This window comes from Heteronotia binoei, chromosome 19 (genome assembly GCF_032191835.1).
Source record: "Heteronotia binoei isolate CCM8104 ecotype False Entrance Well chromosome 19, APGP_CSIRO_Hbin_v1, whole genome shotgun sequence".
Lineage (NCBI taxonomy): Eukaryota > Metazoa > Chordata > Lepidosauria > Squamata > Gekkonidae > Heteronotia > Heteronotia binoei.
Genome location: NC_083241.1, coordinates 6712550 through 6736659, shown reverse-complemented (window position 1 = coordinate 6736659; position 24110 = coordinate 6712550).

The following is a 24110-nucleotide window of genomic DNA, read 5'->3' as shown; positions in this document are numbered from 1 at the left end:
ATTCCTCTTCTCAGCGGGACTTCCTTCTGATTTCACACCATCTGCCCCGAGGCCTGCAAGTAACGTTAGCGTTTTTGCGCTGCAAACAGAAACTGGGTTTTAGAGGGTTCCGTTTGCTGCGCAAAAATGCTGACGTTACTTGCAGCCCTGGGGCAGATAATGTGAAATCAGAAGGAAGCCCTGCTGGGCAGAGGAACATGAGAGTGACGTAAGGTGAGTGGGAAATCGGCCTGGTTTTTGTGCAACCCCAAGTGCGCTGAAATCCCCGTCTCTTCCAGTTGAAAGGATGAGATAGCAGGCGTTGTGAAAGACCTCTAACAGAGACTCCAGACAGCTGCTGCCACTCGCAGTTGACAATACTAACGGTGTCTGTGTCCATCAGAGAGGGGTCTTCGAAAAGATTTTTTTTTATATAACCCCCCCCCCCCCCCTTTTAACATGAAGCAATTGTAGAAGAGCCATACACATTCGAAATCGAAGGAGACTGTTCCCCAGCAGTTATTGTTTAAAAAAAAATCAAAAACATGTTCGGAATAGTTGAGCAGGAAAAACAAGCTGTTCAAACAGTCGAACAGCAAAAACCAGGGACAGTTGGAGGATTAAGAACTTTGCTTAGACTGAAGACGGTTCCAAAATTCCCAAACATTTCAGTCCATGAGAAGTTTAGTCCAGGGATGTCAAACATGCAGCCCGGGGGCCAAATCAGGTTCCCAGAGGGCTCCTATCAGGCCCTTGAGCAACTGGCTGTCATCTGCCTCCTTCTCCCTCTCTCTTGCTTCCTTCCACATTTCAGCTTGCATTGCAAGGCTTGCTCAATCGCACAGCAGAGCTACAGAGCAAAACCTCGATCTTCTCCATTGGTTGAGGCTCCTCCTCCTCCTGTCCCCTGGGGAGGGAGGGAAAGAGCCAGAGCTTCTTTTGTCCAGTTCCCTGGATCCCATGAGAGAAATACAAAGAAAGCACCTTTTAAGCATGTTTTATTTTAAGGGTTTTTTAAAAAAATATTTAGTCATGTTTGCCTGTGTCCTTTAAAAAGTTTATTTAAAAGTCTGCTATCTACTATTAAATAGCTACACACGTGGCCTGGCCCGACATGGCCTGGTTCAGCCCAGCAAGGTTTCATTTAGGTCAGATCCGGACCTCATAACAAATAAGTTCGACACCCCTGGCTTAGAACTTTGGGGTGGCCACCTTGTCTCTTTTGCTCAGGCTAGGTTCCTTTTGCTCACGTCTCTTTTGCTTAGGTGGTTCAGATGCATTCAATATTGACAGGCAGGCAGGTATGGGGACTACACGCTGTTCATATGTTTATTTAACTTCCCTAATACCCTGTGTTTCTCCCCAAGGGGGAATCAAAGCGGCTTACATTGTTCTCCTCAGCCTCCTCAATCCAGGTTAGGCTGAGTGTGTGACTAGCACAAGGTCACCCAGTCAGCTTCCATGATAGAGTGGGAATTCAAACCCGGCTCTCCCAGAATCTAGTCTAACCCAGGGGTGTCAAATTCATTTGTAACGAGAGCCAGATTTGACATAAATGTGACCTTGTCAGGCTGGGGCCCCACGTATCATAAAATGTAATGCCAGGGAGTAGAGATATAAACTTTATAAAGGACACAGACAAACACATACACTCAACCTAATCTACCTCACTGGCTTGTTGAGCCTCAGCCAACAGAAGGAAGAGAGGCTTGGCTCAGTAGCTCTGCTGTGCAATCGAGAGAGCCTGACAAAGCTAGCTCTCCCTCTCCCACTTTTTCCCCAAGGGAGGAGTTTTGCTCTGTAGCTCTGCTGCGTGATTGAGCAAGTCTGGCAAAGCAAGTTGTGATGCAAAAGGAAACAAGAGAGGGAGAAGGAAGCAGATGACAATGAGTTGCTCGGGGGGCCTGATTCAGTCCTCCAAGCCGCATGTTTGACACCCCTGCTCTAACCATTATACTATTCTCAATCTTCTTCCAAGATTGAGTTTATGGGAAATCACATCAGTGCATCTGAAATGCTGGGCAGAAACTGGCCGTGCTCTGTAGGGAACACATTACAATTAATACATTTGCAAGCGGTGCTTTAATTTGATTTTGAAAAGGTCGAATGCCTGCCGGAAGCATGGGGGAAGGACAAGGCAGGCCACCCAATCAGCTTTCGGTCGGATGATGGGTGCACCAGTCAAAAGCCATGTGCCTCTGGAGGAACTTTGTTATCTCTTCCTGGGGGGGGGGGCACTCCACAAAGGAGGAAGAAATTAGCAAGGTTTAAAGCATGTCTGCATCCATCCCACACTTTGGAACCCTGGCCAGGGCCTTTTCTGCCGCACATTGGACAAAAGACCTCATCCACCCACCCACCCATCCATCCATCCATCCATCCACCCATCCACCCACCCATCCACCCACCCACCCACCCATCCATCCACCCATCCACCCACCCATCCACCCATCCATCCATCCATCCATCCACCCACCCACCCACCCATTTGATTCGATTTTTAGCTAGCCCTGCATTTTCCTAATCCAGTTCCCTGGATCCCATGGGAGAGAGACAAAGAAAGCAGCTTTAAGACCAAGCAGTGCTAATGTTTTAAGCATGTTTTAAGGGTTTTTTTTTTAAAACAAAATCTCAATTGTGTTTGTCTGTGTTCTTTATAAAGTTTATATCTATACGCCCTAATCTTAAGTATGGCCCGAATCGACAAGGTCTCATTTATGTCTGATCCAGCCCTCATAACAAATGAGTTCAACAACCTTGCTTTACAGAGTCCACCAGTTGCAACTGGACCAGACGTAATGTGTGGACGAGGTTCTGTACTTCCGTCTGCGCTTCAGTACGATCGAATCCCTCAGTGGTTTTTTTTTTTTTAAATAAAAGCAAAGGATGGTGGTTGCCAGCTTTAAAAAGGAAATGACCTCATCAAATATTATCTCCTTAATTCAAACGGATGGTGCTCCTCTTCCCAGAGTGGAAATGGGGAAATCTTTGCCTGGTAAAAACAGATCTTGTCACAGAGCTACTAAAGGGCCAGGTGCCCTGCCAGGAAAAAAAAATAAAGATAAGAAGATATTGGATTTATATCCCGCCCTCCACTCCGAAGAGTCTCAGAGCGGCTCACAATCTCCTTTACCTTCCTCCCCCACAACAGACGCCCTGTGAGGTGGGTGGGGCTGTAGAGGGCTCTCACAGCAGCTGCCCTTTCAAGGACAACCTCTGCCAGAGCTATGGCTGACCCAAGGCCATGATAGCAGGTGCAAGTGGAGGAGTGGGGAATCAAATCTGGTTCTCCCAGATAAGAGTCCGCACACTTAACCACTACACCAAACCGGCTCTCCCAGATAGGAGAAAGAGACAGAGAGAGAGGAAGAAAGACAGAGACAGCAAGAGAGACAGATGGAGAGGGAGAGAGACAGAGAGAGAAAGAGAGAGAGAGGGAGAGAGACAGAGAGAGAGAAAGAGAGAGAGAAAGGGAGAGAGACAGCAAGAGAGACAGAGGGAGAGAGAGAGAGGCAGAGAGGGAGAGACATGAAGAAAGACAGAGGCAGAGGGAGAGAGACAGAAAGAGAGGGAGAGAGACAGCAAGAGAGACAAAAGGAGAGGGAGAGAGACAGAGAGAGGGGGAGAGAGAGACAGAGAGAGAAAGAGAGAGGGAGAGAGACATCAAGAGAGACAGAAAAAGAGAGAGAGACAGCAAGAGAGACGGAGGGAGAGACAGCAAGAGAGAGAGACGGAGAGAGACAGAGACAGACAGATAGAGAGACAGAGAGAGAGGATGGTGTGCCTCTGAAAATCTTCGCTCTGAGCGGGGGACGCTCTGAGGAGCAATTCTCCAAACAGACAAGATGTTCATAATGATAACCTTTCTGACAAGCATTTGAGTAGTTACAGTTTACATCATATCCCCTCCCCACGCAAACATGCTTTGAATTTGCAAAGCCACAAAAGACACATCACCTTTCTTATATCTGTCAGCCTGCCACGAACCACCTTGTTGAACATGAGTTCATCCCAAACTCAGGACAATTGACCCAGCAGCGCTGAAACAGGGACACGAGAATCTTATCTCACCGGTGGTGACGGTGGGAAGGGCTATTGAGTGAAGCTGGTTTATGGAGACCTCAGAGGGCTTTTAAGGCAAGAGGCATTCGAGAGAAGAAGAGAAGAAATTGGATTTATACGCCGCCCTTCGCTAGCCAAAGGAGAGTCAGAGTGGTTTACAAATCTCCTTTATCTTCTTCCCCCACGAGAGACACCCTGTGAGGTGGGTGAGGCTGAGAGAGCTCTCACAGCAGCTGCCTTTTCAAGGACAACTCCTGCGAGAGCTATGGCTGACCCAAGGCCATTCCAGCAGCTGCAAGTGGAGGAGTGGGGAATCAAACCCGGTGCTCCCAGATAAGAGTCCACACACTTAACCGCTACACCAAATTGGCTCTAGTTATCTAGTTAGCTCCAAAACAGCTCTGTGGGTGGAATGGCCCATGTCTTGCTGTAGGGTTGCCAGGTCTGATTCAAGAAATATCTGGGGACTTTGGGGGTGGAGCCAGGAGACACTGGGGGTGGAGCCAGGAGCAAGGCTGTGACAAGCATAATTGAACTCCAAAGGGAATTCTGGTCATCACATTTAAAGTGACCGCACACCTTTTAACTGCCTTTCCTCCATAGGAAATAATGGATTAGGGGCACCTTCTTTTGGGGCTCATAGAATTGGACCCCCTAGTTCAATGCTTTTGAAACTTGGAGGGTGTTTTGAGGAGAGGCATTGGATGCTATGCTGAAACTTTGGTGCCTCTACCTCAAAAAAACAGCACCCCCCCCCCACCAAGCCCTGGATACCCGTGGATCAATTCTCCATTATATCCTGTGGGAATCGGTCTCCATAGGGAATAATGGAATGCCCAGCAGACATTCCCCTCCCCCTGGTTTCTGAAATGGAGGGAGGACTTCCAAACCATTGGATCCCCTGCCCCCACCTGGGGATTGGCAACCCTATAAGAACATAAGAGAAGCCATGTTAGATCAGGCCAATGGCCCATCCAGTCCAACACTCTGTGTCACACAGTGGCAAAATTTATATATATATACACACACACACACACACACACACACACACACACACACACACACACACACACATATATATATATATATATATATATATATATATATATATATATATATATATATATATATACATACATACACATATTTACACACACACACACACACTGTGGCTAATAGCCACTGATGGACCTCTGCTCCATATTTTTATCTAAACCCCTCTTGAAGGTGGCTATGCTTGTGGCCGCCACCACCTCCTGTGGCAGTGAATTCCACATGTTAATCACCCTTTGGGTGAAGAAGTACTTCCTTTTATCCGTTTTAACCTGTCTGCTCAGCAATTTCGTCGAATGCCCACGAGTTCTTGTATTGTGAGAAAGGGAGAAAAGGACTTCTTTCTCTACCTTCTCCATCCCATGCATAATCTTGTAAACCTCTATCATGTCACCCCGCAGTCGACGTTTCTCCAAGCTAAAGAGTCCCAAGTGTTTCAACCTTTCTTCATAGGGAAAGTGTCCCAGCCCTTTAATCATTCTAGTTGCCCTTTTCTGGACTTTCTCCAATGCTTTTTGAGGTGCGGCGACCAGGAAAAAAAAAGGATATTATAGCATTGGAGAAAGTCCAGAAAAGGGCAACTAGAATGAACACATCAGAAGGCAGGGCTGGTCCGAGACTGTCTGGTCCCCTAGGTTAGGATAATTTCTGGTGCCCCTCCCCCACTGATAAGATCACCGAGCCACCTGGGGGGAACCCAATTTTGGGCTTCTAGAAGGCCAGCGCCCTAGGCAATCACCTAGTTTACCTGCTGGCCAGGTCAGCCCTGGGCAAAGTCCAGAGCTCTCCATATCTTGCAAATGCTGTTGACTTGAACATGGTCGGCACCCATCAAGGTCTTTGATAACTGCAGCCATTCTGGCAGGAAGTTAACTGGAAGGCATCTCCCGGTCTCTGTTCTGCCCCATTGCATGGATACACCCCCCTCCCTGACAATGCCGGAGCAGACCGCCTGCCAGCTCAGAGGTCACAAGACGTGCGACTAATCTGCCTCCGCAAAGGACAGGCTTCTCTCGAAAGGAATGTGGCTTTAGCGCATCGCAGCCAGCCAAGGCACGTGATCCAGCAAGCGCTTAAGAAGTTTGCATGCGGCAACATATTCAAACATAACATTAATCCTCAGACCTCCAGGGCACCGTGGTATTTTGCTCATTTGTGCATTCAGTAATCAAGGCCAGGCTATAGTTAATCTATCCTTAATGTACATTATAATTTTTTTTTTTTTTTAAATAAAAACATATTACTTTCCTCCCTGGGCCACACACGAACAACAACTTTTTCCCATCACGCTCTGTTAGAGTTGCCAAGTCCAATTCAAGAAATATCTGGGGACTTTGGGGGTGGAGCCAGGAGACTTTGGGGGTGGAGCCAGGAGACATTAGGAGTGGAGCCAAGATCAAGGCTGTGACAAGCATAAATGAACTCCAAAGGGAGTTCTGGCCATCACATTTAAAGGGACCTTTTCAATTCCTTCCTTCCACAGGAAATAATGAAGGATAGGGGCACCTTCTTTTGGGGCTCATAGAATTGGACCCCCTGGTCCAATCTTTTTGAAACTTGGAGGGTATTTTGGGGAGAGGCACTAGATGCTATACTGAAAATGTGGTGCCTCTACCCCAAAAAACAGCCTCCCCCAGAGCCCCAGATACTCGCAGATCAATTCTCCATGATTTTCTATGGGAATAAATCTCCATAGGGAATAACAGAGTTCCCAGAAGACATTTCCCTCCCCTCCCCCCGCTTTCTGATGACTCTGAAGCGGGGGGAGGGCCTCCAAACTGGGGGATCCCCTGCCCCCACCTGGGGATTGGCAACCCTACGCTCTGTATTTGTAGTTTCTCACTAGCATTGCAGGACTTCCGTTGATTCTCAAGAAGAAGACTGCAGATTTAGACCCCACCCTCCTCTCTAAATCAAAGACTCAAAGCGGCTTACAATCTCCTATATCTTGTCCTCCCACAACAGACACCCTCTGAGCAGTGTTCCCTCTAAACTGAGTTAGCGTGAGCTAATTCACAGATTTTTAGCCTCCAGCTCACACAATTTTGTCTTAGCTCTGGAAGAATGACCCCAGAGCACACTCATTTATGCAGCCAGTAGCTCACAACTTTAATGCCAGTAGCTCACAAAGTAGAATTTTTGCTCACAAGACTCTGCAGCTTAGAGGGAACGTTGCCTGTGGAGCAGATGGGGCTGAGAGGGCTCTCACAGCAGCTGTCCTTTCAAAGACAAGCTCTGCCAGAGCTAAGGCTGAACCAAGGCCATTCCAGCAGGTGCAAGTGGAGGAGTGGGGAATCAAACCCGGTTCTCCCAGATAAGAGTCTGCACACTTAACTACTACACCAAACTGGCTCAAGGAGGGTAGCCAACTTGCAGGTGAGGCCTGGAGATCTCCCACTATTACAATTGATCTCCAGACCGCAGCTATCAATTCCTTTGGAGAAAATGGCTGCTTTGGAGGGTGGAGTCAATAGTATTATACCCTGATGAGGTCTCTCCACTCCCCAAATTCTCCCCTTTCCGGGCTCCAACCCACAGATATTTCCCTACCCTGAGCTGGGAATCCTCATATCGGGAGACCGAAACAGCCACATGATTCAAGGAGCCAGCCAATGTGATTCATCAAAGACCTGGGGGCGGGGCTATGTGATGACATATATCAGTATGACGTCATCCAACCACGAGTCTTAAAAAATGTTTTATGTAATGACACAGGGTGCAAATGAGGCGGGGAGACACAATTCAGATATTTGTTAGAAAGGGGAAATTGGAGATGGCCAAGGGGTTGAAGCAAGGAGATATATCAGGAAAACCAAAACTGATTCTTAGAACCAGGGCTTTTTATTGGTAGCAGGAACTTCCTTTGCATATTAGGCCACACACCCCTGATGTAGCCTATCCTCCAAGAGCTTACAGTAGGCCCTTTAAGGAGAGCCCTGTAAGCTTTTGGAGGATTCGCTACATCAACGGGGGTGTAGCCTAATATGCAAATGACCTCCTGTTACAAAAAAAAGCTTTCTTGGAACACACATGATAGATTTGTAGAATCTTTCGGGATCAAGTGCCGTGTTCTACTGGAGAAAGTTTTCCTTCCAGATGTTTCGTTCTCAGCTGCGGAGAACATCCTCAGTGGCGTTGCAGCTGGAGCAGGCGCTCAGACCTTCTGCTCCGGCTGCAACGCCACTGAGGATGTTCTCCGCAGCTGAGAACGAAACGTCTGGAAGGAAAACTTTCTCCAGTAGAACACGGCACTTGATCCCGAAAGATTCTACAAACCTTAATGATGTTACCAGCCGTGAAAACCTGAAATCTTTGATTACACATGATAGAGTTATAGAATTCCCTGCGATAAGGTTTACATGCGACTACGAGTACCCAATTTGCTGGGGGTAAAGTGGAGATGACTGGGGAAGGCAATGGCAAACCACCACATAAAAAATCTGCCACGGAAACTTCACACCCGAGGGTCAGTAATGACTTGGTGCTTGCACATGGGACTCCCTTTACCTTAAAAAGAAAAATTACTAGCAATTAAAGGTATATTCATGGAGCTATAATAAGTAAACCTCCATGTTTAGAGGCAGTATACCTTTTTTTCATGCTGAACACAACTAACAAGGAAGGGCTGATGCTTCCATTCAGTATCTGGCTGGTTGGTTTAGGACAATCACAACCAAACAGTATGGATCGCCAGTTTGGTGTAGAGAGCCAGTTTGGTGCAATGGTTGTGTGCAGACTCTTATCTGGGAGAATCGGGTTTGATTCCCCACTCCTCCACTTGCAGCTGCTGGAATGGCCTTGGATTAGCCATAGCTATTGCAGGAGTCATCCTTGAAAGCGCAGCTTCTGGGAGAGCTCTCTTAGCCCCACCCACCTCACAGGGTGTCTGTTGTGGGGGGAGAAGATATAGGAGATTGTGAGCCACTCTGAGACTCTGCTTCAGAGAGAAGGGCAGGGTATAAATCTGCAGTCTTCTTCCAGCCCAACCTAGCTGGCCTCCTTTTCTGATTGACTGTTCAAATACGAGTGCAAGAAAGCAGACGGACATTTTCGTCTCAGCTGTAACTGAAAACTGGAATACTAATTTTTCTTATTCACCATCTCGAGGAGAGAGCCAAGCACTGACAAATCATCTTTGGTACATCTTTAAAAAATTGAACAAGATTAAATTGCATGAAAGGGATAACAATCAGTGGGGACTAAAACTATCTTCTAGCAGCTAGGAGAGAATTGCAAATGAGCGGGAGAGCAAAATATATCTGATGGTTTGGGGGGGGGAATGGCGCCCATTTTCTCTTTTGTTGCAGAAAAAGAGAAATCAGAAAAGTGCTGTGTAAACAGCCATTTGAGTGCCATTTGGCATAAACATATAACAGAGATAATCGCCCATTATTTCTTTCCCTTTTCCTTTGGCATGTTGAAAAATAGCATGCCTCGCGTGGTTGTATACCACTTAACCACTGTTGGAATAAACCATTAGAACGAAAATGAGGGATCAGTTTGCAAAACGTTGTCTTTTCCTCTTAGAGTTCAGTCACCTGGGCAGATGACTCAGCATCCCTGAACCTTGCAAAGAGGTGGACAATTTGTGAGGGAGAAGTGTCCCACCACCACCCTGGAATCATTGACATTTCTTCCCCATGCATTGACTGCCAGGGTTGGCCCTAGACTGTTCGGCAGCCTAGACAAGGCTAACTTCCGGCAAATTAAGGCGGGTCTTCTCTCCTCTTCATCTGACAATTGACAAGGCCCAGGCAAAATTAGAAAGGCAGATAAATGTGGGGGACAGAGATTGGAGCACCCGTTATCTGGAATTTGATGCCAATATTCTGAGAGCCAGTTCGGTGTAGTGGTTAAGTGCGTGGACTCTTATCTGGGAGAACCAGGTTTGATTCCCCACTCCTCCACTTGCACCTGCTGGAATGGCCTTGGGTCAGTCATAGCTCTGGCAGATGTTGTCCTTGAAAGGGCAGCTGCTGTGAGAGCCCTCTCCAGCCCCACCCACCTCACAGGGGGTCTGTTGTGGGGGAGGAAGGGAAAGGAGATTGTGAGCCGCTCTGAGACTCTTCGGAGTGGAGGGCAGGATATAAATGCAATATCTTCTTCTTCATCTTCTTCATCTCTCTGGCTGGCACCAAAGCAACATGATCACATGACTGGGGTGCCTTCCCTATTCTTTTTTTTTTTTTACAAGGGTGTCCTTTATTTTGTTCCTCCTCTATGGTCAGCTTTGCATTGCTACCTTTATCTAGGAATTTATCTATTTACTTTGCTTGGGCCCTCATTGTCTTCCCAGTGGGGATCCTGGGGCCAGTCAAATATAGTTGGCTTCACCTATCTCATAGGGTTGTTGAAGAAGAAGAAGAAGAAGAAGAAGAAGAAGAAGAAGAAGAAGATATTGGATTTATATCCCGCCCTCCACTCCGAAGAGTCTCAGAGCGGCTCACAATCTCCTTTACCTTCCTCCCCCACAACAGACACCCTGTGAGGTGGGTGGGGCTGGAGAGGGCTCTCACAGCAGCTGCCCTTTCAAGGACAACCTCTGCCAGAGCTATGGCTGACCCAAGGCCATGCCAGCAGGTGCAAGTGGAGGAGTGGGGAATCAAACCCGGTTCTCCCAGATAAGAGTCCGCACACTTAACCACTACACCAAACTGGAAGAATAAAATGCAGGAGAGGAGAACGATCCAAGATGCGTGGGGTGCCCATTGGGGAGGAAAGCGGGGTATAAATGAAGTGAATAAATAAACCTCTGGAAAGGATTACAAATTAATTTTTTTTAATTTTTTTTTATTGTATTAGTAAGAAAAGGATACAGAAAAGAAACAGGGGAAGGCGGGAGTAGTCATTACTCATCCAAAGCTTTACATTTTTTAAGGACACCTTTATAATACATTCATAATATATAATACATAGATCAAGAGTAGAATAATGAAGATATTTCTGTTCTCAACTCAGTTGGGTCTTTTTCTGTCTGTCTGTTTATCTATCTACTTCTTCTTCTTCTTCTTCATCATCATCATCATCATCATCATCATCATCATCATCAATTCAGGGTTTTTTTTGTAGAAAAAGCCCAGCAGTAACTTATTTGCATATTAGGCCACACCCCCTGATGCCAAGCCAGCCGGAATTGCATTCCTCTGCAGTCCTGCTCAAAAAAGTCCCCCTCCCTCCCCTCCCCCTCTCTCTAGCATACCATGTAATTATTTCTCCAAAGGGAAGATTGTGCATGTTAGTTACTTAGTGCCGGCTTAAAACTTTTGGTAACGCAGATATAATATATTAGTAAGCAACTATATTGTTCTCATCTTTCCCTGACTCTTCAGTTCTTTCAGGAAGTGCAAACTTCTCAATCATCAGACTTTAACCATAAAATGACTAATATGCCTTCCTTTTAATTCTTCCTTCCTGTAATTCTTTATTCGGTCTTTTGTTTACTCAATTCGCTCACTTTGCCATTATGGCAAAGACAGTTCATTTATCACTCCTCACTTCTTCAGATGTGTTCTGGGTGAGATCTTGCCTTGCTTCTGGAAAGCTTAGGATGGCGACCAACACCTGGGGACTGGGAAAATTCCTAAAGCATTACTATGGAGGACTCCCCTTCTACTCCTCAATTTCTCAAGGATGAGAGAATTGAGCTGGGGGCAGGGAGTTCCCCATGAGGTCTGGGAAGTGAGAAATCCTACTTCCCCAAAGTGGGAACCCCACAAGGAGTGAAGAAAAGAGAGGGAGTTTCAAGAGCACCTTATGGATAAAAATCTGGAGCAGAGGTCCATCAGTGGCTCTTAGCCACAGCGTATTGTTGGAACTCTCTGTCTGGGGCAGGGATGCTCTGTATTCTTGGTGCTTGTTGGGGGGCAACAGTGTGAGGGTTTTTAATGTCCTGGCCCCACTGATGGACCTCCTGATGGCACCTGTTTTTTTTGGCCACTGTGTGACACAGAGTGTTGGACTGGATGCGTCATTGGCCTGATCCAACATGGCTTCTCTTATGTACTTATGTCTGGGGCAGTGATGCTCTGTATTCTTGTGCTTGGGAGTGGCAGCCGTGGAAGGGCTTCTAGTCTTCTGGCCTCATTGATGGACCTCCTGATGGCACCTGGATTTTTTGGCCACTGTGTGAGACAGAGTGTTGGACTGGATGGGCCATTTGCCTGATCCAACATGGCTTCTCTTGTGTTCTTATGTCTGGGGCAGTGATGCTCTGTTTTCTTGGTGCTTGGGAGCAGCAATAGTGTGAGGATGTCTAGTGTCCTGGACCCACTGATGGACCTCCTGATGGCACCTGGGTTTTTTGGTCACTGTGTGAGACAGAGTGTTGGACTGGATGGGCCATTGGCCTGATCCAACATGGCTTCTCTTATGTGAAATTGTGGTGCCCCCATGTGTGTCTCTTTGAACTCGTTGCTTAACCACAGCTGGATTCCAAAATCTGGCTTTAGGGTCACCAACTCCAGGTTAGAAAACTGGAGAAATTGAGATGGAACCTGGAGAGGGTGGGATTCGAGTTGGGGAAGGACCTCAGTGGGATATAATGCTCTAGAGTTCCCCTTCCATTTCCCCCGTTTTTTCTTTGATGAAAGAGCCCGGGGTTCACACTGAAACGAGAAGCTTAATGCTGTAATTAGAGAATGTAGAACGGGGTTCCTAAACAATTGAGCCGTCAAACTGAAGAAAGAATTGAAACGTCATCAAATTCTAGAGAGACATCTTTTCAAGAAAGCGGTTGCATTGAAGCTACGCTCCTCAGGAGCACTCGCCTTGTGAATTTCGGTTGGACTATTTCCAAGTTTGGACTTATATCTATTCATTTGGGGGCGGGGTTTTTTGACCCCCTTGGGGTTTTGTGTTACTTTAAAAGGCTCTAGCACCGCCGGCCTCTATCATCATTGTGTTGCCTATTATGTGTTGTACACAATCCTTGTAATATATTTTTGCCAGCTGAAAGACGGTGTAATCTTGGTGGCTTTGATCAGTTGACTAATTACACCAAGTGCCCTTCAAGCAGCCACACATTTTCCCCAGGGGGAGCTGATCTCTGTCATATAGAGACCAGCTGTAATTCCAAGAGATCTCCTGACCTCACCCGGGAATTGGGAAAAACACTAACACTGTGTAACGTATTCAGGCAATGCACTTCTTGTAACAATTGCAACAACGGCAAGAAATGATCTCAGACTCACAACAAACAGTAAGTTGATGTCAAAAACTCTTCACGTATGCAATATACTGCACTCATATCCAACTGAACATTCTTCCCAAGTTCACAGTGTTTTAAGTCCATAGACTGCCAAGAGTTACCCAGTTTCCGATGCAGCTGCAAACTCTCCAGCTTCCAACAAAGACGGACGGCAACTGCATGCACCCTAGGTTGGAAAAAACGAATGTTTCAATGGAAGTCTTCCTCGAGTCGCTAATTGCTAATCGCTTCTACAGAGAGCCAGTTTGGTGTAGTGATTAAGTGTGCGGACTCTTACCTGGGAGAACCGGGTTTGATTCTTCACTCCTTCACTTGCACCTGCTGGAATGGCCTTGGGTCAGCCAGAGCTCTTGTAGTGGTTGTCCTTGAAAGGGCAGCTGCTGTGAGAGCTCCCTCAGCCCCACCCACCTCACAGGGTGTCTGTTGGGGGGGGGGGAGGTAAAGGAGATTGTGACCACTCTGAGATTCAGAGTATAGGGCAGGATATAAATCCAATATCATCATCAGTTGCTTCTACAACGGCACAAGTGAAGAGATTTGAAGAATTGACATCAACTTACTTTTTGTTGTGAATCCGCAATCATTTGTATAAGTCATTGTTGCAATTGTTACTAGAAATCCATTGCCTGAATAAATTACACAGTGTTATGTTTTTCCAAGAGCCCCGTGGCGCAGAGTGTTAAAGCTGCAGGACTGCAGTCCTAAGTTCTGCTCACGACCTGAGTTCGATCCCCGGTGGAAGCTGGGCTTTCAGGTAGCTGGCTCAAGGTTGACTCAGCCTTCCATCCTTCCGAGGTCAGTCAAATGAGTCTCCAGCTTGCTGGGGGGGAAGTGAAGATGGCTGGGGAAGGCAAAAAAGTCTGCTGTGAAAATGTTGTGAAAGTGACATCACCCCAGAGTCGGAAACAACTAGGGTTGCCAAGTCCAATTTAAGAAATATCTGGGGACTTTGGGGGTGGAGCCACGAGACTTTGGGGGTGGAGCCAGGAGGCATTAGGGGTGGAGCCAAGATCAAGGCTGTGACAAGCATACTTGAACTCCAAAGGGAGTTCTGGCCATCACATTTAAAGGGACCACACACCTTTTCAATGCCTTCCTTCCATAGGAAATAATGAAGGATAGGGGCACCTTCTTTTGGGGCTCATAGAATTGGACCCCCTGGTCCAATCTTTTTGAAACGGGGGGGGTATTTTGGGGAGAGCCACTAGATGCTGTGCTGAAGATTTGGTGCCTCAACCTTAAAAAACAGCCCCCCCAGAGCCCCAGATACCCGCAGATCAATTCTCCATGATTTTCTATGGGAATAAATCTCCATAGGGAATAACAGAGTTCCCAGCAGACATTTCCCTCCCCTTCCCCCCCCCGCTTTCTGACGACCCTGAAGCAGGGGGAGGGCCTCCAAACCGGGGGATCCCCTGCCCCCACCTGGGGATTGGCAACCCTAGAAACAACTGGTGCTTGCACAGGGTACCTTTCCTTTCCCTATGTTTTTCCCAATTCTTACACTGTGGTTTCCTATCACTGCTGTGTCTCACCTGGAGATTGGCCACCTCATCCAGTGGATGGGGATACAGGTTTCAGCCCCTTTGGGGGCTTGAAGTGTCTTTCATCGCTCTTTCATCGCTCAGGTCGCCGTCAAAAACCAGAGCCCTTTTCCCTTCAAAGGCTCTATCCTCTTGCATCAAAAGACTTATCCCCCTTGATGGCAGACACAATAAAATTTTTTATTCGCCTTTAATCTACCAACAAAAAAAAAAGTTTAATTGCCATGTAACGACATAACTGTAGCAAGTCAATTAGTTTGCAATTAAGTCCCATTTACCATACATTCTGCATGTCTTGGTGGCAATTAAGGACACCTAATGAACTCGAGGCAGAGATCAGATTAACATAGATCAGTTATGGGGGGGAAACTCATCGGGTGTCTCTCGAATGTCTCGAAATCAATGCATGGTGCGAGAAAACATTTAGTTACATCTCTGGGGTTCCTTTTGCGATGGAGCCTGCCAAGCGTTTTCTGCAATATTCAGGGCATAATAATTCTCGGCGCATGATGCGTTTGTATGATTAGCATCAGGCCAGGAATGAATGGTTGCCCCTTCTGCAATTTCCTGATTTGTGCAACTATGAAAGCACGGCCCTGGCATCTCAGAATCTTGGGATTTTTCTCCCGCTCGTGATACAGGGCTGGTTTTCCACACAAGCGGGCTAAAGACTTGGCTCTCTGTCATAGGGTTTCCGAGTCCAGTTCAAGAAATATCTGGGGACGTTGGGGGTGGAGCTAGGGTTGCCAAGTCCAATTTAAGAAATATCTGGGGACTTTGGGGGTGGAGCCAGGAGACATTAGGGGCGGAGCCAAGATCAAGGCTGTGACAAGCATCATTGAACTCCAGAGGGAGTTCTGGCCATCACATTTAAAGGGACGGCACACCTTTTCAATGCCTTCCATAGGAAATAATGAAGGATAGGGGCACCTTCTTTTGGGGCTCATAGAATGGGACCCCCTGGTCCAATCTTTTTGAAACTTGGAGGATGTTTTGTGGGGAGGATGTTTTGTGGGGGATATTTTGGGGAGAGGCACTAGATGCTGTACTGAAAATTTGGTGCCTCTACCTAAAAAAAAAAAAGTCCCCACAGAGCCCCAGATACCCACGGATCAATTCTCCATGATTTTCTATGAGAATAAATCTCCATAGGAAATACTGAGCTCCCAGAAGACATTTCCCTCCCCTCCCCCCGCTTTCTGATGACCCTGAAGCGGGGGGAGGGCCTCCAAACCGGGGGATCCCCTGCCCCCACCTGGGGATTAGCAACCCTAGGTGGAACCAGGAGACTTTTGGGGGTGAAGCCAGGAGACTTTGGGGCTGGAGGCAGGAGCAAGGTTGTGACACGCATAATTGAACTCCAAAGGGCGTTCTGGCCATCACATTCAAAGGGATTGCACACCTTCTAAATGCCTTCCCTCCGTTGGAAATAATGGAGGATAGTAGGGGCACCTTCTTTTGGGGCTCATAGAATGGGACCCCCTGGTCCAATCTTTTTGAAACTTGGAGGATGTTTTGTGGGGAGTCATCGAATGCTATGCTGCAAATGTAGTTCCCCTACCTCAAAAAATAGCCCCCCTTCAGCCTCAGATACCCACAGAACAATTCTCCATTATACTCTAAGGGAATCGGTCTCCATAGGGTATAATGGAGCGCCCAGCTGACATTTCCTTCCCCCTCCCCTGCTTTCTGATGACCCTGAAGTGGGGGGAGGGCCTCCAAACCAGGGGATCCCCTGCCCCCACCTGGGGATTGGCAACCCTACTCTGTCAGTTGTCAGCAGCATGGGATGTGACTGGCACTGATGGTTGCCAAACTCCAGGTGGGGCCTGGAAATCTCCTAGCATGACCACTGGTAATGGTTTGCTCGCTGGACTTGGGTTCGGAAGCCCCTCTGCCATGGTAGCTTGGGCTCGGCCAGTTGCACCTGCTCACCTAATCTGCTCCGCAGGGCTGTTGTGAAGAGAAAAGGGAGTATGTTGTTGTGAAGCCAGTTTGGTGTAGTGGTTAAGTGTGTGGACTCTTATCTGGGAGAACCGGGTTTGATTCCCCACTCCTCCACTTGCACCTGCTGGAATGGTCTTGGGTCAGCCATAGCTCTGGCAGAGGTTGTCCTTGAAAGGGCAGCTGCTAGGAGAGCCCTCTCCAGCCCCACCCACCTCACAGGGTGTTTGTTGTGGGGGAGGAAGGGAAAGGAGACTGTGAGCCGCTCTGAGACTCTTCGGAGTGGAGGGCGGGATATAAATCCAATATCTTCATCTACCTCACAGGGTGTCTGTTGTGGGGGAGGAAGGGAAAGGAGATTGTGAGCCGCTCTGAGACTCTTCGGAGTGGAGGGCGGGATATAAATTCAATATCTTCATCTTCTTCTTCTTCTGAATTGCTTTAGGTCTCTATCTGGGTGAAAAGTGGAGGTGTGAATACCAATATTGTCAAGCCTCATTTTGGGCAGGAGCTCATAAGAGCAGAGCTCCAGAAACTCTAAATTTTATTGCGCTCTTTCTCCCCACCCACCCACCCTCCTGCAAAAAAACCCCAAAACCACCTTGCTTCTGGGCTCCATTGTTGAACCCCCAGCGAGAATTTTGCTAAACTCTTAAGATCTGACAAACTTGTAAGGAAAAAAATATTAGAAAGTTTGTCAGATCTGAAGAGTTCAGCAAAATTCTCACAGGGAGTTTGAACAATGGAGCCCAGAAGCAAGTATCTGAAGAGGGGGAGGTAAGAAAGAAAGAGCACAATGAAATTTAGAGGTTCCAGAGCTCTGCTCCTGTGTATTACCCGCCCAAATTGAGGCCTGATAATAATTGAGGAAGCTCTACTCCCAACTAGGGCATTTTTTAAAAAAAGCAGGAACGCACAGGGATACAGTTCCAGATGGCTTGGTGCCAGGGGGTGTGGCCTAATATGCAAATGAATACCTGCTGGACTTTTTCTACAAAAAAGCCCCGTGAAATAACGGTGCCATCAGGGGGTGTGGCCTAATATGAAAATGATTCCTGCTACAAAAAAGCCCAGCCCCCAACTCTTCCCTCTCTGTAATTTTCTCTGTAGAAAAAAAAGGGAAGATGATTTCCTCTTTGCAGCATCTGAAGATGGTGTGGAATTGTTTTCTGTGGCCCCAGAAGGTAGGGCCAGAACCAGTGGGTTGAAATGAAATCAAAAGAGCTTCCGGCTCAACATTAGGAAGAACTTCCCGACTGTTAGAGCGATTCCTCAGTGGAACAGGCTTCCTCGGGAGGTGGTGGGCTCTCCTTCCTTGGAGGTTTTTAAACAGAGGCTAGATGGCCATCTGACAGCAATGAAGATCCTGTGAATTTAGGGGGAGGTGTTTGTGAAGTTTCTGCATTGTGCAGGGGTTTGGAGTAGATGACCCTGGAGGTCCCTTCCAACTCTATAATTCTATGATTCTAAGTGAGCTCTGATTCACCAAAGCTCATTCCGTGACTAACATCCGGACTTCTGTTTCATTTCGCACACTTACACTTCTGCAATTATTTTTTCCCTCTTTCCAATGTGTCTGCTATGCTAAAACAGTGGCATCATAAAGTATTAGGAATATAGGCTTCCCAACCCTCCCGCCCTGGCGGGGGACCCCAGAATTTTCGCCCTCTTCCCCCGCTCCCCAAAAATATGGAACTGGGGGGTGAGGGGGGAAACGGAGCCGGGGAGCGGGCGAGGCTGCCGCGCTGCACCGCTGCCGCCCCCTCCCCGCCCACCGCAGTTGCTCCTCTGAGATGGGCCCAGGCTGAACCCATCTCGGAGGAGCAGCCAAGAGGTGGCAGCAGCACAGGGGAGGGCGAGGCAGGCCAGGAGCATGGCGAGCTGCGAATCCGGGCCCTTCTAGGACCCGGACTTGTGGCTCGCCACGCCCCCAGCCCGCCTTCACCCCCCCGTCCGCTTCCACCCCAGAGGCGGAGTGGGCGAGGCCGCCGCACCGCTGCCGCCTCTTCTCTGCTCGCCGTGGCTGCTCCTCCGAGATGGGATCAGGCTGAGGCCATCTCAGAGGAGCAGCCACGGCGAGCTGAGAAGAGGTGGCAGCGGCGCGGTGGCTCGCCACGCTCCCCGGCGCCATTTCCCCCCCTCCCCCTAGCTCCACCCCAGTGTCTCCTGGCTCCACCCCCAAAGTCCCCAGATATTTTTGGGGTTGGACTTGGGAACCCTATAGGAATATCTCAGCCACTGTACAATCACACCGCTCCATTCTTACAAGAACTATAGAAATGAGACATTTAAAAGGATTTTTTTTTCTGAATAGGAGAAAGGACATTTGAAGTCATAGTTGCCAGCTGATTAAAAGAAACAGTCAATCTTGCTCATATGCCATTAGCAGCCATTTGATTTGCAGGAATCAGCAGGTATGAGATTCCGCATACTTGGAACATTACTTGATGGGTGTGTGTGTGTGTGGGGGGAGATTAGGTATTGTTTTAAAGAGGTTGGGCGTGCAGAACAAAGAGAACACACCTTCCCCATCGCGGTGAGCTCGCCTCTCTTCCGAACAGCATCTGCGAATAAAAATGCCACGTGGAGTGAAGGGACCCAAAAGCGGGGAGGGGGAAGATCGTGAGCTCATTTGCATTTTAATGAATTTTTAATTGAACTCAAATCTGTTGTTTCCCTTGAAAAAAGATGCACTGTTGACTTTCCTCTGTCTGCCGCCTGGAGCCGTGTGGGATTTTAATGCGATACAAACAGTGATAATGTTAAGCTTAATTAGGAGGGGAGGCTTGTCTAGGGTGGCAGACAGGAGCTATCTGGACTGGCGCGAGGCTGTTTCATCAGAGGGGATGAAGAGGAGCAGAGACGGCGCTGGGTTCCTTGGTCAAACTGCTGACTTCTAGGTGGGGCCAGGAAATGTGGAACTACAGCTGACCTTCAGACTACAGACATCAGTTTTCCTGGAGAAAACGGCTGCTTTGGAGTGCGGGCTCTGTGGCATTCTACCCCACTGAGGTTAGGGCTGCCAAGCCCAAGCGATGTCATCGTGGCAGGGACACTCTAGGGCTCGGGCTAAAAACTCTATGGTAGCATAGAGTTTTAACATGAATCCTGGAGCGTTTCCAGTGTGACACTTTAGGAAACACGGTAATACTATATGGTACCATAGCACTAGGGACGCTCTAGTTCTCATGCTAAAAACTCTATGGTACCATAGAGTTTTTAGCATGAGTCCTAGAGCATCACACTGGAAACACTCTAGGATTTGTGGCAAAACTCTATAGTACCATAGAAAGAGTGGAGGCATCTCAGTTAGAGTCACCAAGTCCCTCCGCCACTGCCATGGTACCATAGAGTTTTATCATTATTCCTAGAGCATCACATTGGAAATGCTCCAGGATTTGTGGTCAAAATTCTATGATACCATAGAGTTTTACCATGAATCCTAGAGCGTTTCCAGTGTGACACTCTAGGAATCATGGTAAAACTCTATGGTACCATTCCATCCTCCTCAAACTTCACCCCCCAAATCCCCAGGAATTCCATAACCCAGAGTTGGCAGCCCTTGATCCTTGATGCTGAGGTGCAGGGCTTTTTTTGTAGCAGGAGCTCCTTTGCATATTAGACCACACACCCCTGATGTAGCCAATCCTCCTGGAGCTTACAGAAGGCCCTGTACGAAGAGCCCTGTAAGCTCTTGGAGGATTGGCTACATCAGGGGTGTGTGGCCTAATATGCAAAGGAGTTTTTTCAACTCTTGAGCTCCGTCTCCAGTCTCAGCAAGAATGACTGGCTCCAGATGAAGGAAATAAATACATAAAACCAACTGGGACTATCATGGTAGGATCTTACATTTCTCTCCAAACGGGGTTTTCGAAGCAATAGATGAACAACGCTCGTTTGTGTTAAGAGAATGCTCATGGAGCAGTCAGGACACTGAGCTGATTACAATTAAAAAAAACTTCATTTATGGAACCAATCAACTGGATAGGAAGGTTAGGCAATAAACCTAGCTATCTTCTAGGCAAAAAAGAGTTCTCTACTGTTGTAGCAGAAAACCCCAAATACAGCATTCTGCAGACAGACAAGAAGCCCCTTTAGGAAGAAGGTATTCCCCCTACAGGCCTGACTTAAGCTTGCTGCCCCCCTGGGTCAGATCTTCTTTCATCTTTTGCTTTGAACACAACACATTTGTACAGTCCAGCAGTTTGCTGCTGCGCTTCTTTGCATAGGCCTTGGATGGGAGACCACCGAGGAAGTCCAGGATTGTTGCATAGAGGCAGGCAGCAGGAAACCACCTCTGAACATCTCTTGCCTTGAAAACCTCACAGGTCGGAAGAAGAAGAAGATATCGGGTTTATACACCCCGCCCTCCACTCAGTGTCTCAGAGTGGCTTATCATCTCTTTTCCTTCCTCTCTCCACAATGCCCTGTGAGGTGGGTGGGCCTGAGAGCGCTCTGAGAGAACTGCTCTTGAGAGAACAGCTCTGCTGAGAGCTTGTGGCTGGCCCAAGGTCGCACCAGCAGCTGCACATGGAGGAGGAGCGAGGAATCAAACCCGGTTCTCCCAGATTAGAGCGCACTGCTCTTAACCACGACACCAAACTGGCTGTGACTTCCCATCACGACCATATGAAGTGCAAATGTCCCTTGGAAGTTGATCTCCTTGGATTTGGCTCCAACGCTGCCTCTAAAGCTGTGGAGTCTTGTGAGGAAAAATTCTACTTTGTGAGCTACTGGCATTAAAGTTTGTGAGCTACTGCATATATTAGCTTGCTCTGGGGCCATTTCTCATGAGCTGAGACAAAAAGGTGTGAGCCAGAAGCTAACAAAACGGTGAGCTAGCTCACACTACCTCAGCATAGAAAGAACACTGCTTGGCTCTCTTGCTCTCTCTAAGAAGAGCTTTGTCTCTGTTCAAGTTTCACTTGATGGCGACTACTATTTTGGAAAGCAGACGGGCTAATATCCCATATGCCACCCGATTTTGCCTCAGTGGTACAGAAGAAACTGAGAATCTCATTCACAGCTTTTTAAAAATGTCAAGCCTCCATTAGGCACAAATTTCTCCCCCAGATGTAAGGGCGGGGGGGAGAGAGACTGTTCTGACCTTCAAAAGCTTGACTTTTAAAATCGGTGAATAGGTATTAGAAAATAACCACTGTTGGCAGCCCGTGAATAGTCAAAATCCCACATTGTTGTTTTGATGACAGCTATAGTAAAAGATCAACGGCTTCAATGTGGAAGATCTTCTGTGCTTTTGCTTCTAAACTGGAGTGCTTTTGGGGTGGGGTGAGGGAGCGTTTAATAGCACCTTGATTGTCCATTTTTTTAATACAATTTTTTATTGACAGCAATTAAATTTTCTATACATTTCACATAAGTTATATAACAAATTTCATCTTATAAGATACATAGTAAGGAAAAAAAAGGTCCCCTGTGCAAGCACCAGTCATTTCCGACTCTGGGGTGACGTTGCGTTCACAACGTTTTTATGGCAGACTTTTTACAGGGTGGTTTGCCATTGCTTTCCCCAGTCTTCTACGGTTTCCCCCCAGCAAGCTGGGGACTCATTTTACCAACCTCAGAAGGATGAAAGGCTGAGTCAACCTTGAGCCGGCTACCTGAAAACCCATATTCCACCAGGGATCAAACTCAGGCCATGAGCAGAGCTTAGGACTGCAGTACTGCAGCTTTAACACTCTGCAATAAATAAATTTCATTTCATACTTCTGTTACAGGAACAAGAAGACAATAAATCCATTGCACCTCTTTGTCAGACTTTGGAACGTCAAATAAGAACAAATCATTTTGTTGCAAAATTAATCCATTTATTTGAGAACAAGTGGTCTGGGATAGAAGCAGATTGAGTTTGATAGATTCCAAGGTTGCCCTTGGGTTTTTATAGAATACACGTAGCATAACAATAAATCCATTCTCACACCTAGAGAGACAGTTGTCTGCTCCCATACTCCCTTATCTCCTTCCCAGGAAGGTTCCCTGCTGGTTACCTTGAGGCATGCCATCTTCAAAGGCTTAAGGCGCCTGTGGCTGCCAAGTGAGAAATTCCTCCCATGGGATTTACAATGGTCTCTCTCTGTTTGAAATGCACATCTTTATTCTAAGGGTTAGTAACAGCAAACAAAATGGCGTTAGTCATGTCAAGAGAACTTATCTAAGCACTGCACATTCTAAGGTAGTTACTATGTCTGACATACTGCCCCCCCCTAAGCTCGTGCTTGGGGTTTGTCTGGGTGCAGTAGGTAAAATTTCTTCAACAGTTGGGGGGCCCGTAGGTCGGTGGACTTGACCCATTCATCGCGACTGCTGGGGAAGTACTTCCAGCGGACCAGGTAGTACAGAACCCCCCCGTTGGACCCTGGAGTCCAGAATCTCCTGCACCTCATGGTGGCTCTGGCCCTTCACCTGAATAGGAGGTGGTTCTGGAGGGCGGGGGTGCCAAGACGTGGCTCCAGGATCTTTGCAAAGAAGGCTGCAATGAAAAACAGTTACAATGTCTGACACTCTTTATACCTTAAATTATTCCAATGCTACAATATCTATTGGGCTATCATGGTTATTTGCAAATTATTGAAACATTTCTAATCTGGTATAATGCCATTTTCTTTAAGATATAAGAGAACTTCATATGTATATATCAGGGGTGGCCAAACTGTGGCTCGGGAGTGTGTGAGCCACTCTCAAATCCCTGCTGCCGCATTGGCTGGCTTGGAGAACGCATCTCTCTCTTTAAATCTGTTCTCCAAGCCAAGCCACACAGCGGTTTGGAAAATGCATTTAAAGTTCTTTCTTTTCCTTCGAAACATTTCAAGCAAGTTTATTTCAAAATACAGAAACACACACAGACAGTGCCAGATTAAACCCTGTGGAGGCCCCTAGGCAGCCGAAATCCAAGGGGCCCCTCATGAATTATCACAGTCAGAGACCCGCCCTGCTGCCCACGACCCCCACTGCAGCCTGCAGGCCCCTTCTCAAAAGCCGCTTTTACTAAGCTGTGGGGGAGAGGCAGAGAGGGGCAAACTTGGCGACAACGCCAGCAGCAGCCGCACCAGGCAAGTCAGGAAAAGAGCAGCTCAGTTGCTGGCTGCGCATGGAGGCTGGAAGGGCTGAAAGTAGGAGGAAAAATGGGGTTGGGAGGATACGATAAGTAGACCCTCCAGAAGGGGAGCCACATAAACAAATAGGATTTAAAAGGGGACTGTATATTTTAAAAAAGCTATCATGAAGGTAGAATGCTAGCAGCGGGGTGGGGGCTTTCCAGTGTTTTGCACTGAGTGTCACATGTATGACTATCTGTCCACAGG